Here is a 17,548-nt window from a genome sequence, read left to right on the forward strand (position 1 = left end):
ATCTGCTGCTGAGCCAGTCAAATTAAAGGGAAACTTTGCCGATTTTGCACCGAAACCCTATTTTAATTAAGTTGAGGACATAATAAATGATAAATATAATAAATGTATCATTTAAACACCCAAAACACACATAACACAGAGTGTGTTTTGTGTGTTTTGATATTCTGAACATGATTTTGGCGACTGTGACAACATCAGAATGTCAGTTCTTCCTGCACTACAGCCCATGTTTCCTGTAGTTCCATTTAGACCTTCTCCTCCAGCTGATGTCAATCACCTTGTTAAGACTGCTCTAAGGTGTCAGTTACCTTGTCTACCATCACCTCCACAGTGAAGGGCATCATGACACTCCTACAATGACTTTAGAAGACATATAAGCACCATCTAACAACATTAATATTTGCAGACACAATGGCCCTCATTTATCAAGGCGTTGTAGACCAAATAAGATCACCGCAACTTTCGGCCCGCTCAGATCGCACATCAGGTCGGAGGCAGTTGTTGACTTTGGCTACACCCGTTTGTTCCATTGTAGAGCTGCGGAGCAGCATTAGCTGACCGTCTGACAGACATCTGGACACATGTATCCACTCCAAAATGTATCTAACACACTAATAAATATTTTATAAACTCATTTAAACAAACTGCTTTAACAGTCATTCGGTTAAGCTTGCAGATCTGGCTGCATTGGCTATTTGAAAACAGCAGATCTACAAGCTCACAACAAGTCGCGATGCGGCGCGTTATGAGCTTGTAGATCTGCTATTATCAAAATATACAAGCGATTATTCGGGAGTCGGGACTGGCACGGCGGTGCCGCTGTAATCTTTTCATGGACAGTGAGGTCTCCAAACTTACAGTAGCGTGTCCTATATGGAGTTATACAACCTGGGCTGGGTGGAGGATATAAACCCGACGCTCCAAACCTTTGACCAGCGCAGGCTATTCTTCATGCTGTGGATTCATTTGGGCCACCGCCGGAGATCGGACATTTACACTCCAAACACACACCAGCCTTCATCCATTAATGTTTATAATTCATTCATCAATGATCACTCCATAAACATTCAGATTATTTTGACTGCCTTGCCTGCTATATCTCATTTAACGTGGCGTCACGGCAGCCCCGTGACTCAAGGGGGAATACATGATTGCTTTATTTTAGTGTAACTAGAACGCGCACTGCTCGTAATGGGTTAAATTAATATACAAATGTATGGTATGATTTATGACGATGAGATTGGTGTCATTCATGTAGGCTACTTGACAAAAGATTGTACCATCAGGGAATACATGAAAGACTGCTGTTTCCACAGAGTGCCAATGCTACACTTGTCTTGGGCTTGCAAGTAGGTGCGTGTACGTGTGCGTGTGCGTATGTGAGTGTGAGTGTGAGTGTGAGTGTGAGTGTGAGTGTGTGTACATCAGACACGGACATGAAAGGGAGCGAGGCGGGCGGGGGAACTCTCTTATTGGCTTTCCATGCTTTGTTTAGTCGTATTTCTATAAGTTCCTTTGATGAATGGCACTAGGACGTTGGCCTACGGCCAGATTTAAGGCAAAAAATAAGGCCAGTACACCTAATGTTAAAACAAATGCATAAAGAACTAAAGAAATTCAAAACAAAAGCCAAAAGAAAACCATCCAGTCACACCCCTCTCTCTTCCCTGACTTGGTACAGTCTGATGTGTTTGACAGATTTAGCAAGATGATTGACATCAGCTGGAGGAAAAGGTCTGACTGGAACTAATTTAGCCTCTTCCTCCTATTCACTCAAGTTGAAATATCCCAACTTGAGCGAAGTTTGCTTTGTGTCTCGACAGCCATATTATTTATTGATTTTGACACACCAATAATGAAACTGTCTGCAACTCACAGGACTGGAGGCATAGACTTGCACTCCACAGCTGGAATGGAGCGACCATAGTCAATGTCCAACCAGAGCTTCACCATACAGCAGTCTCGGATTACACAACAGGTACAAACACAGTGATATCTGACATGGTTACTGGTGAGAAGAAAGGGCATCCATTTGAAACTGAGAGAGTAATGAAACCAAATGGAACCTTTCGGGCCCACCGAGATATTTGTCCTGGAATACCTGGCAGTAGCAATGGTTTTGTGAAAAGCTTCTTAGCATCGAGCTTGAGGCCGATCTTCCATCACTCCATTTCTATTGCCAGTAGTAGTTCCCTTCCTGTGTCAAAGGCTAGGGCAATGTAATCTGTATAGTCAAAAAAAACATGTGAATGAAGCGACTACAAAAACAATTTTCACACACATTCAGAGTTAAATTAACACTCATATTAGGATTTTACTTTCTTTACTGTAGGTTATCTGAGGAGAGACAGAGAGCTGTATAGAACAGATGCATATTGAAGATGCTTCACTTCAGCCATGACTAACACACTTAAGGATTAGTGCATCTGGCACAGCAGTACAACACACTATTAACGTGGAGGATAGGGGGTTTCATAATCCACCTCTATTCCACTCCAAACTCCCTGTCTACCCTGTCTCTATTAAGGCATTTAAAATCCAAGAGGCGGAATCGTGTTTGTCACAATAGATTCATGTTAATATTAGCGACAATACGTGGGTGCCTAATGGTGTATTGCGCGAGAGTTAAGCTGGGACTCATTTGCGCAAGTTCCTAGTATTTAGTTCATGGGGGCATTGCTTGGTAATATATGCACAAGTCTCCTTTGCCTCCCTAAAATCACATGGTTTCATAGCACTGAAAAGCAGGTTATATAACAATCCCTCATTACCCATTCTTACAATATACTGTAGATACAGTACATTATTTGGGTTGCAGAAAACGTGTCGATAACATTTTGTACACGTTTTACACATGTGGTGGACGCCTGGACGGGCATGAAATGATGCACTGAGATGCACTCTGTCAGCCCGATCTAATATCAGATTAATCTGCAAAGAATCTGCAAAATCTGCATAAAATAACTGAATTTGAGGTTAAATGTGAATGCTAGGGAGTGGCAATTGCCATCTCCTCTGACCCCAAATGATGCCCCTGGTTAGGTGCCCTTGTTAATGAGCACTTCTTTTATATTAAGCTGAATTGGCCAACACTTGAAGGCTATTCATATTCATATGGGAATAAACATAAACACATCTACATAAGTGTTGCAATAAAGAGAAAAGTTATGCAGGAAAAAGTGAGAAAAATGAGTGCATGTTGCCAAAGCAAGTCTTTAAGCAGGAGTGCCAAATCAAAGGTATGAAATCCAAAGCATCCTGTCCCACATATTACTGATCACTGACAGATTGTTTTACTAAATGTTTTGGTGGCACACACCACAAACAAGAGAAATAAAGAAAGAAAACAGAACTCAACCAAATCACAAATCATCTACCCTCCAGTGTTACATCAGTGAATCTTTAACTGATGAAATGGTAACATTAGACGTGCATCCAGAGGGCTCACAATGTTCGAGATTAGAATCTTCTAATCTAGACGGTTGGAGATCCAAGCCTCACTGAAGTTCCATGATATGTGCAGCATTTATAATCCATTCTCACTTCTCCACCCTAATTTGTTTATGTATTGTCATTTGTTTATCTGTACAACGTACATGTAGGAAACCAAATGGGCACCTACACAGTCAGAAAGACAGCTGTACGCTGTGCCAAGTGTGTCAAACAAACAATTCACAATGGTGATTAGCAAAATGGTTTTTACACCCCTCTGTTTCTGTAATTGCATTGTATACACCCAGGGGGGCGGGGGGGAGTAAGGAGGAGTGGGACTACATGAAAGGAGGAGTGAGAAAGAGAGAGAAAGGTTGGGAGAAGACAAGATGCTAGTGAAAGAGCAGTGGAAGGAGGTGAAGTGGACAATGGACACAATGAATGGTTTTAAAGAAGGAAATCGATGGTAAACGTGAGACGAGAGAAAGAGAGAGAGAGAGAGAGAGAGAGAGAGAGAGAGAGAGAGAGAGAGAGAGAGAGAGAGAGAGGGGGGGGGGGGGTGCAGAGGCCAGTTGTAGTTACGGCATATAACATTTGGGGGCATTTAACATGAAAATGTTTGAGAACTAGTGCTTAAGGACATGCCTCAGTCCGCACGCACGCACGCACGCACGCACGCACGCACGCACGCACGCACGCACGCACGCACGCACGCACGCACGCACGCACGCACACACACACACACACACACACACACACACACACACACACACACACACACACACACACACACACACACACACACACACACACACACACACACACACACACACACACACACACACACACACACACACACACAACTTGGCAATATTGAGACAACTTTAAGATTTACCGCCGTGTTAAAGTCTGACAGACATATTAAATGGATGCAGTTCAAAATGGAATAATTCCTTGACGCTACTTATTTATTAATCAAATTTCTCACTCATTAAATTATTTACATTGCCTGAACCTCATGATGTCACCTCACCTCTCCCACAGCAAATTCCAAGAGTTCACTACGCATCAGTTGTTCAGTTCTATGCAGCTCACTATGCTGCGACGCATTTGTCAGTTTGTAGATCTGCTATTTTCAGAGTGAGACACTGACGTGCAACTAAGTATGAAACAGGATGCACAGGTAGGTCCATTTGGTAACATTTGTACACTCTCAGAGTAAAACTAACATTGAAGATTTTACTGTATAGCATTAGGGTTACGTTTAGACGTGTGCCTGTGAGGGTTGAGATAAAGTTATGGTTAGACTGGCCATGTATACCCTACAGTATATAGAGTCAGGGCCGTGTTTATGCACAGGCAATGTAGGCACATGCCTATGTCTTGTCGGGGGGGGGGGCCGAAAAATGCCCCCAAAAAAAAAATTAAAAAAAATTAAAAAGTTTTTTTTTTTTTTTTTTTTTTTTATTAAATAACATAAGCCTAACCTAACCCTAACCCTAACCCTAAAACCGAAATAAAGTAACAAAGAAACGCCCAAAAACGGCCACAATCCGCGAAATAACCGCAAAATTTCGCGCGCGCGCGCATGGGTCGCGCACATGCACGCGCGCTGCGCGCGTGCATGTGCGCTGGGGGGGGGGGCCCGAAAACTGTCCGTTGCCTAGTGCGCATTTTGACATTAACACGGCCCTGTATAGAGTACATGGCCACCTCTTGTTTTCTACCACTTCACCAAATCTATTTGCCAAAAATAATGTTATATTTTTTGCCAAATGTTGGCCTTATGACATGCCCAGAATAGGAATGCTATAGGGTTAAAATGGTTTAGGTTAGATTAAGCAGATATGGAAGGAATGTAAGGCTAACCAGAAGGATTATTGATCCAGATTCACAGGGCCCTGCAGGGCACAATGAATCACCAGGATATTTGGGTATTGGTATATATTTATTCCAAAGCGTGGAATACAGTCATGCTCATCCATCTGCACTCTGCAGGGCATCATTCTAGAGGAGATGAGTCAACACAGGACTATACAGGGAACGTTCTTGGTCTTGGGAGCGGTGCGCGCGCGTGTGTGTGTGTGTGTGTGTGTGTGTGTGTGTGTGTGTGTGTGTGTGTGCTACTGTGTCTGCGTGCTCTAAGGCATATATAGATCTAAATATGAACTGCAATTTTCCAAATCGCAGAGGCTGCAATTCATGCATAAAAGAGAGGCATACATTTACATTTACATTACATTACATGTTTAGCTCACTGTCTAGAAGCCATATTGTATCCTATATTAACCACTTAAACCCTATATGGGTAACTGGAGTCCCTCAGGGCTCAATACTACGGTATTTTCTGTTTTCTGTTATTGTGGGGAAAGCTTTCACTGAAAATAGCCGATCGACATGCTCGTTGTCGATCTGTAAATACCGATGCTGGGGCTCGGCAACATACAGTAGATGTATGTCTATAGTACTCTGCTGGCAATTTTCAATTTTTTTGACCTTCAATTCTTTTCATGATCACACACACACACACACACACACACACGTATACAGAAAGAACAAATACTCACACACACCAACACACAGGAGATATGTGCATACAGAAAGAACTTCCACACACACACACACACACACACACACACACACACACACACACACACACACACACACACACACACACACACACACACACACACACACACACACACACACACACACACACACACACACACACACACACACACACACACACACACACAGGAGATGCATGCACACTCAAAGAACACAGGAGATTCATGCATACAGAAAGAACAAATAGACATAAACATACACACACGATGAGCTTTCTGCCCCAGTGAGTACAGACAGTATTTGCGTCAGGGGAGAGTGAGCGTAAGAATGACAGAATGGCACAATAACAGAAGCCAATGAAAGAATGAGAGAGCGAGGGGCTATGCGACACATTGTAGAGAGAGAGAGAGAGAGAGAGGTGGTCAGCTGTGGAGATCCAGTGAACTGTGAGTAATAATAGGAGAAAATGCATATTACTTATTGACTGTGCAGACGCCAAATACTGTAGGTTCAAATGGACATCAACACAAGTGCTCCCACTGTATGTAGTCTACTGTATGTATGTATCCATATGGGCACGCACACACACGCACACACACACACACACACACACACACAGAAAAATAATTGACAGTCCTTGGCCAGGACATCCTGCATTTCTTTGAAGTTTCTACCATCATTAGCATGATTATATAGATGTATTGCGCTCATTGCACGTGAATGCAGAGAATATCACTTGACTGCATTTCCCTGTTTGTTCAGCATATTTGCATTATCTCCCCTTTCTGAATAATAATAGTAATGGAATATCATGTTAAATTCTGCCTTCTTGTTGCGGGGGTTTGAGGATGCCAAGAGAGCTGGAAATAGTTGTGAAATGTCATGCTTCTTATTTCAAAATAATTCCGGAAGAGCAGGAAATCATGAACAGTATGTGAGCCTCAAACTTACAAAAGAAATACTAAATAAATAGAGTATGTTTTTTTTACTAGCAGGATTTATCTTTTCTTTTTTGTAAACAGAAAACAGAGCAACAACAATGACACACTCTAAGCATCTATCCATCATGATATGGGTTATAATGAAGCTATATTAACCCATTAAAACCAGGAACGCATCTCTGTTATTTTAGATTGCTTTGGATATTCAAAAATAACAGATATACGGGCAAGAATCGTGTCATTTTTTGCAAATATTTGAATATATATATTTTTAAAGCGAAAATTTGGAACTCAAATCTTTGATTCTACAAATGTCTTCAAAATCCTAACAGATTTTCTTTTTGAAAAATACTTATGTTGCTATATCAGTGGTTCTCAGACTTTTTTTCATGTCAAGGACCCCCAAAATGATATGTATTTGTCCGCGGACCCCCCCCCCCCCCCCCCCCCCCCATCTCAAAATATTTTTGTTCCAGGGACCCCCAGAAGCAAAGATTTGACTTAAAAATGTATATATACATATATTCAGAGATTTGCACAAATAGCAGATCTACAAGCTCATAGCGCGGCTATTTTTGAATAGCCAAAGAGATCTAAAGTGACACAGATGCGTTCCCGGATTTAAAGGGTTAAATGAGAGTGTGCTTTACCATCATTGTTGGCACAACAGTGACACGGTCAGGAACGAGGCACTTGCACCGCATAAGCATCACTGAAGTGCAAACATTGGCGGTAAAGCACGCTCTCTTGAGTAACATGCAACTGTTACCAACAAAATAAAACATGGAGTAAAACTGCATTCATATTGAGGGGCAATTAATACAAATGAAAACTTTTTTGCAAGTGTTATCTCCGTTGGGGTCGTCTAGACTGAGACATCAGCTAGTCCCTGTTGATTCAACTAGCCCAGAGCTGTGCAGCCAACTTGAGCTAATGAGCTAAATAGATATTGTGATTTCATAAACTGAATAATAGGTAATTATTTTCAAAAATCAAACCAGCGACCCTTTATCTTCTGCTTGACCTCCTTGCCGCAAAACTCAACTGGTAATATTGATTAATTTCCTTCTTGTGTTATGATATTAAAAGACGTATGCAAATGGGGATGTGCAAAGACATTCAGAATGTGCATGTGTATATGTATAACAGTGTCAATTATAAGTGTTATATAATTACACACAATGTGATACAAATAAGTGCTTCTACCTGACTTAATTCTCCATGGTTCATGTGTATAATAGTGCATTAGTGGGCACAGCTTCTTTAAGTCCCCTCCTTCTGTCCCCTGTATACATGTCCTACCACACCTCCACCTCTTCTTTGTGTATTTCCGTGTTGGAACAAGGTGGGTGTCTTTTGTGTTCGTCCTTGTATAACAAAATAAGAATTCTACTTGCAAATGATTTACACAGTGTTTGTTTACTAACCTGGAGACGTATTATATGTTAGTTCTTGTCAGGTATGTTGTATTTTATTATCAATGTCATATTGGCTTGTGTATTTCCGTGTTGGAACAAGAGAGGAGTCCTTGCACTACAAAACGAACTAACCTGGAGACGTATTATAATGTTATTTCTTGTCAGAATAAATGGAGATTGTCTCCAAAGGGAGTCCCGGGGCCGTCTAATCCATTCAACACAACGCAGAGATAAAGACTACACTGGTTACATATGTACACACTTGCGAGCACAAACAAAGACAGAGACAGACAGACAGACAGACACACCAACACCACACCACAGTCATCCAGGGACAAACATGCTGTACTCTGAGCATCTGGCCTGCTCTACCTGCACCACCGCTTGCTGCAGCTGTCTCTCACACGCTACATCTGCAGTCAGTCTCACACCAGCGACCATGCCTCTTCTCAAAGCCTCCTGTCAGTCTAGCTCTGACGCACACACACACGCACACACACGCACGCACAAATGCAGACAAACATACTTAGAGAAACATACAATTGTTTTTCATTCCATCCACTCTTCTCCCCCCTCCCCCTCTTGTTCTGCATCACTGACCAGGTACAGTACAGTTGTCGCGTGTGCTGTCACTCCCTCCCTTTCACAAGAGGATGCCAATATGTTCACACACACACACACACACACACACACACACACACACACACACGCACACACACACAATGTACATATGAGGTGCTATATCTCCACAGAGAAAAGAACATGGACCATCACATCTGTCAACACGCAACGATACATAATCTGAAAGGATATTAAGTGCTTCATATACGGTACAGTGTATGCTGCTTACGACACACACACACACACACACACACACACACACACACACACACACACACACACACACACACACACACACACACACACACACACACACACACACACACACACACACACACACACACACACACAGAGCTACTTTTCAAGCCCCTGATTAGTTTATTGTCACATATACAGTACATGCATGCAAATGCTTACAGGCCATTGTCATATACACATTCGCACTCAACACAATGCTAAAATGTGCATGTACTGTACGCACACACGCGCACGCACGCACAAACACAGTAGGTGGTAGTTCTAAAGAGGAAGTGGCGATGACAACTGTGAAACTGGTAAACAAAGCAGGGGAGGAACAGCCATTCAGAAACAGAGATGCTTAGAATTCCTTCTCCATAGAAATGGCATCATTGCCAAATAAAAACCAAGCTACTGCTATGCCAGGACACATTTTTTCTCTCACTCTCTCGACTCTTTGTTCAGCATCCCAAAAACAGAAATCTCTCTCGCTTCTCCCTAAGCCACAGATCTCGTTATTGCCCTCTCTCTCGCTCTCATTTCCTCCCAAGAGTGAACAGAGACACTGTAACAAGAAAAGAAACTCTGCTTCCACTGTATATGAGAGCAGGATCCTTCTTTCTCCTCCTTCCTTAACCACACCAGTCCTCCTATATTTTAAACAACAAATATATCATCCAGTCCAGCTGTCCTCCGCTCTCTGCCTCGTTACAGTACGCTGAATGGACTGTCAACAGAACAGACACGAAAATTGTCAACAGACAATTTTTCTGGGTCTCACTTACGCAGTTCTTCCATTTATCTCTTTAAATATTTTGCAGTGATCACTCTCATCTCACACAAATGTTGACGGTGCTCTCCTGTCTTCTGCCACTTTGTAATGCTGGATTATTGCTCCCACGCTGTCACAGAGAGGAAGCACCCCAACGCACTCCTTACAAAATTACTTTTAGATAATGTCTCAAATGTATCAATATTTTTAGTGAAATTCTGTCCCAAAAGCTAGGAAAAGAACCAACTTTGCCAAATTGTTTAAAGACTCAGAAATGTTTAATTTACACATGAAATGTTCACCGTTGCATATTCAAAACAGACTACATTCTGTACACTTTCGCTGCTATGTTGCATGATAAATGAGCTCTATTGACTGCATTAATAGGCTATGATAAGTTCATTCAAATAGAGCTATATACCCGACATGTGACAAATGAGCGCCTTATTGGTATTTTCGTAACACTAATTTCAAACGCAAAGATGTTTAACCACCATGTTGAACCCCAGCATCCATCTATTTTTGGCAAAGAGATTTGGTGTAGATGGCCATGCATGCAACATCTGTCAACCAGAGAAATAGAAAAAGGACAAAATATATATATAATCTGCGCAACAGCCGCACCAGCACAAACTGACTCAGAGCATATAATTGGTTTTCATTTTCAGTGTTACTTATCCAGCACGTATTATTTGTGTAACTTGTATGTGGCAAATTAATTTTAATAGAAAATATCAAGTGATTCTAATGTTCTTTTTCCAGTACTCAAGATGTATTAACTTGTGTACTGGATGTTTACCTTGGAGCAGAAAACTGAAAAGAGGCATTATGGAGATGTAAGTTTGTGAATGGAGAAGAGACATCACATACAGTAGTGTGTTATCTACCACACAATGCCATTTTGAATCTGAATTTGACATTTCAATTAATTGAAATTGAAAATGATGCAAATTAATCTACCAAGCATTGAGCTCCTATAAAAACATATAAACGGGAGAAATGCTATGTGGTCCTCCAATGATTGATGTCATAATGGCCTTATCTGCGTGCATACTGTATGTGTGTGTGAGAGAGATAGACAGATAGACAGAAAGACACCTAGAGAGAGAGAGTTTATGCTGGTGTGTATGCACAGATACATACTCAGTGTTCCTTTACCTCTGAAGTTTGGCTGTACATGCAGCATCTAACTAGCTGATGTGTTTCCACATTTTCTGATGCACGAGGAGTCAGTAACATATAACATGCACTCTGACCTCAATCTAACCTTAACCCTGCACACGAGTGGCTGATAGATTTAATCTGGCAACAGAAACTTTATACAATTAATTTAATTGACCGCCTTGTCAAAGTAACTGACACTCCAAATGGTCATGTCTCATCTTTTTATAGCCTTATTTCACCAGATAATGATTCGGCTCAGCACAAAATTAAGGTCGACTGGGAATCAGAACTGGGAATCACTCTTTCAGATCCGTATTGGGCGGAGGCACTGAAAGCAAACAACTCCTCTTCTTTCTGTGCAATACTCTCTTTAATCCAGTTTAAAGTTCATTATAGCAAAGCAAGCTAACAATTTAGACCCTATCTGACCTATCTGGCAACCTGTCACAACTTCACTTACACATTCCCTCTCCTCCCTCTCTTATATACCTTTCATGGAGGCATTGGGGGTGGTTGTCCAACAAGCTGGGGGCACTCTGTATTTGCGACGAACAGTTAGAGGCCAGGACATTTTGTTTGTTTGTTTTCTTAATCTACGTTATAGATTGCAATTGTTTTTGTTTCTGTTGTTTTTTGCTTGTTTGTGTATTGCAATATGTGTATCATCCTATAATTCTACAAAGCTCTGCGGCTCTGTGTGTGCGTCTGTCTGCGTTCTGTGTGTGCGTCTGTCTGTCTGTGTGTGCCCAAACTCTCTTCTGCCCGGTTCTCCTCAGTGGCTGGAGCAATTGATCTGCAATTGCACACAGCCATTGACCATTACCATGTGCACGGAACACCGAAGACCGTTTTTCGCTTTCCCTGTTTATTAGCGTTTTTGTGTTCGCTGGCTCCCGGGTTGCCAAATCATGTGCGTGAAACAAGCGCCAGTGTTGCCACATCCGTGAAACATGCTCATATCCCCCGACGGGTATGGTCTAGTCAGTGTATATAATGTTAGTGTATGGGTGTGTGTTACTGTTGTTACTGTGAGTATTATGTGTGGTTAGTCATGTGAGAAAAAAAATAATTAACACCTTTTTGCAGAGCATACCATGCACTGATTCTTATTTTATCTGTCAATAAAATATCATAAAAAAACAGACACTTTATACAGTATATACAGTAGGCACACAAACACGCGCATGTACGTCCAATCCCACTGTCTCACTCACACTGTCTCTCTATTTGTCTGTCTGTCTGTCTCTAAATTCAATTCAAATATGCGTTGGGAAACATCAGCATGGGAAACATACATTTACATTGCGAAAGCAAGAGTGAAATAAAAACATATTAAAAAACTTTAAAATCACTTAAAATTAACAAAATAAAATAAGAATCTCGTATACTCATCTTTCACTCCCTCTCTCTCTATCACACACACACACCCACACACTTCCTCACTTGCACACACTCTCACACATGCAACATCCATGTGCGAAGGCCTCATAAAGCATTGAGCGATTGCCATGCAGTGCACGGTGCCGTGGTAGATGAGAGGCACGCAGGCTCCCCCCATCTGCATGCTGATCATTAGGAGAGAGAGAGAGAGAGAGAGAGAGAGAGAGAGAGAGAGAGAGAGAGAGAGAGAGATAGTAGATAGTAGAGAGTAGAGAGGGAGGTGCCATTCCAATTATATGTAATGTCTGCAAGTTAAAAAAGGTTGAGGTTTGCTGCTGTTCAGATCAATGCCTCAGAGAATGCTAACAATAGAGAAAGAAAGGTTGATAGTTCCCAGTGCAGAGATACAGGGTGCAAAGAGATGGCACTGCTTCTTATCTTTCCACCTATCTTCTCTTTCTTCTCTCTGTATTTTCCTTCCTCTTACTCTGTCTCTCTTTGACACATGCATGCACGTGGACTATCTGTCTGTCTGTCTCCCTCTTTCCATCTTCAGCAGCAAAAGAGATTAAACAGGGATTACTTTTGACATGTCATTGTGATGCCAGTCCTGGATATAGTAACCCCCTTCAATCCTAAAACAACATCACGCACACACACACGGCAGGTTTGGTTGCCGTTTAAAAAAAGAACCTAATGTTACTCTTTTTTCCCCTTCAATTGGTTTCAGTGCGCAAAGGGTTTCAGGGTCTTGTCTGGCATTTCCATCGCTTGCTGAGGAAGCATGGAAAAGAGACGGAGATGAGGAATGAGAGAGAGAGAGGTGTTGTTTTGGGGGCGATAACCTTTTGGTGTGATTCGCAGGACTTGCGGTCAGCAGGGAAATGAACTATCGATTAAAGAAACGGTGCGGGACCTACACGACTGAAATGGCAGCAACCAACCGCCCACTTGCACTTCTTACAGAACATACACAACGCAAGCGCGCGCGCACGCGCACACACACACACACACACACACACACACACACACACACACACACACACACACACACACACACACACACACACACACACACACACACACACACACACACACACACGTTTATACCATGAAAAATAATCTACCAACATCATAGGCTGCTGCTTGTACAGGATGTTTCTATACAGCTGAATCCAACGAGGGGGAAAAAAGAGAGATTTTCCACTACATGCAGCTTTTGCTGACTTCCCTACTAATTGGACATCACACAGTTGCCTGGCTTCCACTACGGGGTTAAAGAGGGCAAGCCAGGCTCGCTCATTATCTATGTCACTGAATTTACCCCCAAACACTTTTCTGTGTCTTTCCTGGACCTCTGAGTAAACTGGAGGTGATTTGGTGTGGGCTACTTCTCTAGTAATCATTAATCAAGTTAATGCAGGCTACATTTACTTACAGTATGAACTGGTCTAACCACAGTAATGAAATGGGACAGAAAGGTGTAGCAAAATACAGTAAATACTCATTCTGCTGTCTCAAACATAGTACCTATATGGGTATAGGAAAATAAATAGTATCTAATAGTGTCTATATGGGTTTTACGTTATAAAAATTGTATTTATACTGTTTGGATAAATATTCTGTGGCTTTAGGCTATACTGCACTACATTCTGATGACCAGTTAATGACAATTATAGAACTCTTCTATAAAGTAAATCCCTTTTGCCACATATAAAACAACAATAATACCCTTGTAAAAAAACATGTAAAACCCTTGTTGGTTCACTCAGTCTCTCACCTATTAGCTCTACTGAGTGTATAGCATAGCAGGCCTATATCTGTGAACAGAGTAATTAGCCAAATCAAAATAACACACAAGAGAAGTGAATGTTACATAATTAGCCTAGTAAAGTTAATTAGCTTGTAATAATCTAGACCCAGTGACCCAATAATGTAGACCCAGTTATCAAGAAATTAACCGTGCTCTACCAGGCACCTCAGCTCTATACCAAGAATCTAGACTCACTCACCTGCATAGCTGATCTATAAGTACAAAATGAGTGGGCCTATAAGACTCACTGTTATTTGAGCAGCCACCCATGTCTATATAAGGCTGTCTAGGCCTATAACAGTTGGACAAGGCTACTGTGACGCCCCCTAACCCCCCTCCCCCTCTTATCAATTTGCACTGCACTTTGTTGATAACTCCAATAGTGGCTGGCAGTGAATACAATTACCAATTAAATTAAAGGATGGCTTCACCCATTTTCAATCTATCCTCATATAATTGGCCCTCACTAATGCTCATTATAATATGGAACCTCTACTCACTCTGTGTCTCAGAGGAGGGCTGTGGACATTTCAGAAACCTGCCTACCAGCGACATCATTGGTAGGCAGGTTTGGTCATTTCAAACAAGATTTCTACATATATATCTTTTAATAAATGCAAAAACAATGGCTTCTATTATAGCATGTTAACTTTCCAGAAATAGAAAGCCTGCCATTTCTATTAGCTTGGATTCCCCATCGATGATGTCACTGGTAGGTAGAGTGAGTAGACAAAAATGGTTCCATATTAAAAATGGTGCCATATTATAGTGAGCATTAATGAGGAACAATGAAGATAGGTTGAAATGGGTGAAGTGGTCCTTTAAGCTTTATCTGTGTCATCTCACATGTTAAAGCTTCAGAATCCATTTTTCTTGGAACTTTGCCTGGATCAGCCCTGTGTATTGTTCGCAAATTGGATAACACATATTCGCAGTCAACTTGACCTGCATAAATCCTATTCACTTGGCCAAACCGCTGTCACATGTCAGGGCATGCCTGATATGAAACATCACCTTGGTCTGCAGCCCAGAAAGAACTACAGGCCGTCCGGCTGTAAGGCAAACTGCATGCTCCTTCTAGGTGCCTGATGCCAAACTGGCCTGCGGTGTGTTCCGTAAATCAGCAGGCGAGGGTCTAACTAGTTCAAACAGAAAGGCGTGATAGTGCTCACAACTTGGCAGCAGCATAATGCGGTGGCTTTAGATCGGTGAGCTAATAACGTGCTGTGTGCCACTGCCTGCATGTGTTTCAGTAGCCAGCCCTGTAGTGCATGTGTTTTAAACGTGCGTGTAATAACATCCTTGGGCCATGTGCGTGCAGTCGACACCAGTGGTCGAATACCAAAACACTCGCCCCAAAACACTGTCGCCCCGGGGCAAATCCGGTGGTATTCACTAGTATTCCTAAACGTAACCTCAGTAAACTATATGCCTATAAAACCTAACCTTATTCCTAAACGTAACCTCAGTAAAACGGTGCCAAGCCCTGACCGTATTCCCAAACGTAACCTCGGTCAAACTATGTCTAACCCTAAACTTATTTCTAACCTTATCCTCAGTAAAACAAATACAAGAATCGCTGGTCCGGAAAATGGAGGCGACAGGCGAGCGTGTTTAGGGGCGAGTCTTCCAGTTTAATACCCAGTGGTCTTTTGCACTGGCAGATTCGTCTGGTCCCAGGCTAGTGGTCTCCACGGGCAGGTGCTAGTTGGTTGGAGCCGTGCATGTCACTCACACGCCTCTCTCTCTCTGACTCTCTGTCGCCCATTTCAGGCCACCGAGCTGTCCGACTATAAAGTGTGTGCCCACCACCACCTCGCGTTCTCTGCCTGCAAGACATGCTCGCTGTGTGTCGTCCTCCATCATCTCCCTCCTCCCTCTCCTTATAGCGACGTTGCCAGAAGATCGAGTTGCCACACATATCGTATAAGGATAGGAGACATTATCCCCAGTGTGGAAAAATCACACTCAACACAACAGTGCCACACTTTGCCCGTGGTGGTGGAAGGCAACAGTAGCCTATAGAACCTTGCACACGTTCTTTAACGACAATAATAGCCTGTATGGAATGCAACTGTAGGATACAGAAATATAGCTTCAAGTAAAACATTAAATCGCCTTTTCTCCGCACCGACCTAAATCCCTTTGCTATGCGGGACAGACAGAGCATCACGCCGCCCAAACCACCTGTTTTATCGCACAACTAGCGCACCCGCCAATGACCATGAGACATGCGGACAACTTGCACTTGGGTTAACCACTTAAACCCCATATGGGTAATCGGAGTTCCTCAGGGCTCAATACTGGTGTATTTTCTGTTATATATTTTCTTGTCGATCTGCTATTTTCAGCGAAAGCTTTTCCCCACAGTACCGATGTTGGGGTTTAAGTGGTTAAATATAAATTGGTAGGCATGGACATTTTTCCACATTTATCATTTGTGATTGGCTTGGGAGTTGTAGGCTATGTTGGATTTAGAACACGTGTTCATATAATATCTGTATTGTTGGATAACACGGTGGGAATATCTAGTGAGCAGCTGGCAATTCGGGGAGATTAGAGTTTACATAAGCAGTGTATATTGCCAAAAGACTTCCCAATACAGCTGCCAACTTCATCTGTAAGGGTGCGCACTGTCACAATGGCGCATAATAAAGGAGATCGGGTGTTTTTCCCCCCGTGATATAAGAAAAACCTTAGGCTACAACAACATTTCCAAACGAATGAGTTCCATCATTGTGTCCAATTAAAAATAACCCATGCCAGACGCACAGTGAGCCTGGTTGTGGCGATGAATTAGTACAGTGGTTTCATATCAAGGTCCATTATTTATTCGGCATTTGAGCCACGGAGCACCATTTGATGAGATTTAGACTCTCAGGACCCAAGACTTTGTGTTGTCGTTGGATGAGATTTTGTCCACAATTCCATCCATGCTGTATTGATGATGGTATACCATAGGAGAGATGACAGGCAAACGTTGATCAAAATAACAATTCTTCTACCTTCTCTAATTGAGTAGACTTCTTGTAATTAAGTACAGCAGATGTTTATCAATAATGTAACACTTGAGAGCGTCAAATGAAACCACATGCCCGTAAGGGTCCATTTGGTTTCATTTTACGCTCTCAAGAGTTAAAGATCTATAAGGGATCTATTGGTTACACAAACTCTCCATCATTTAGCTGGGGAGTGGGGACCA

The 17,548-nt window shown here is 42.2% G+C and overlaps 1 protein-coding gene across 1 annotated transcript in view; it reads right to left on the bottom strand.

Annotated features, from left to right (window-relative positions):
- Positions 1-17,548, bottom strand: part of grid2 (glutamate receptor, ionotropic, delta 2) — a gene marked incomplete at both ends in the record, with an annotated part of 761,628 nt that overhangs the window by 743,898 nt on the left and 182 nt on the right.

The sequence above is a fragment of the Gymnoscopelus microlampas genome (assembly GCF_963454915.1).
Source record: "Gymnoscopelus microlampas genome assembly, chromosome: 4".
Classification (NCBI taxonomy): domain Eukaryota; kingdom Metazoa; phylum Chordata; class Actinopteri; order Myctophiformes; family Myctophidae; genus Gymnoscopelus; species Gymnoscopelus microlampas.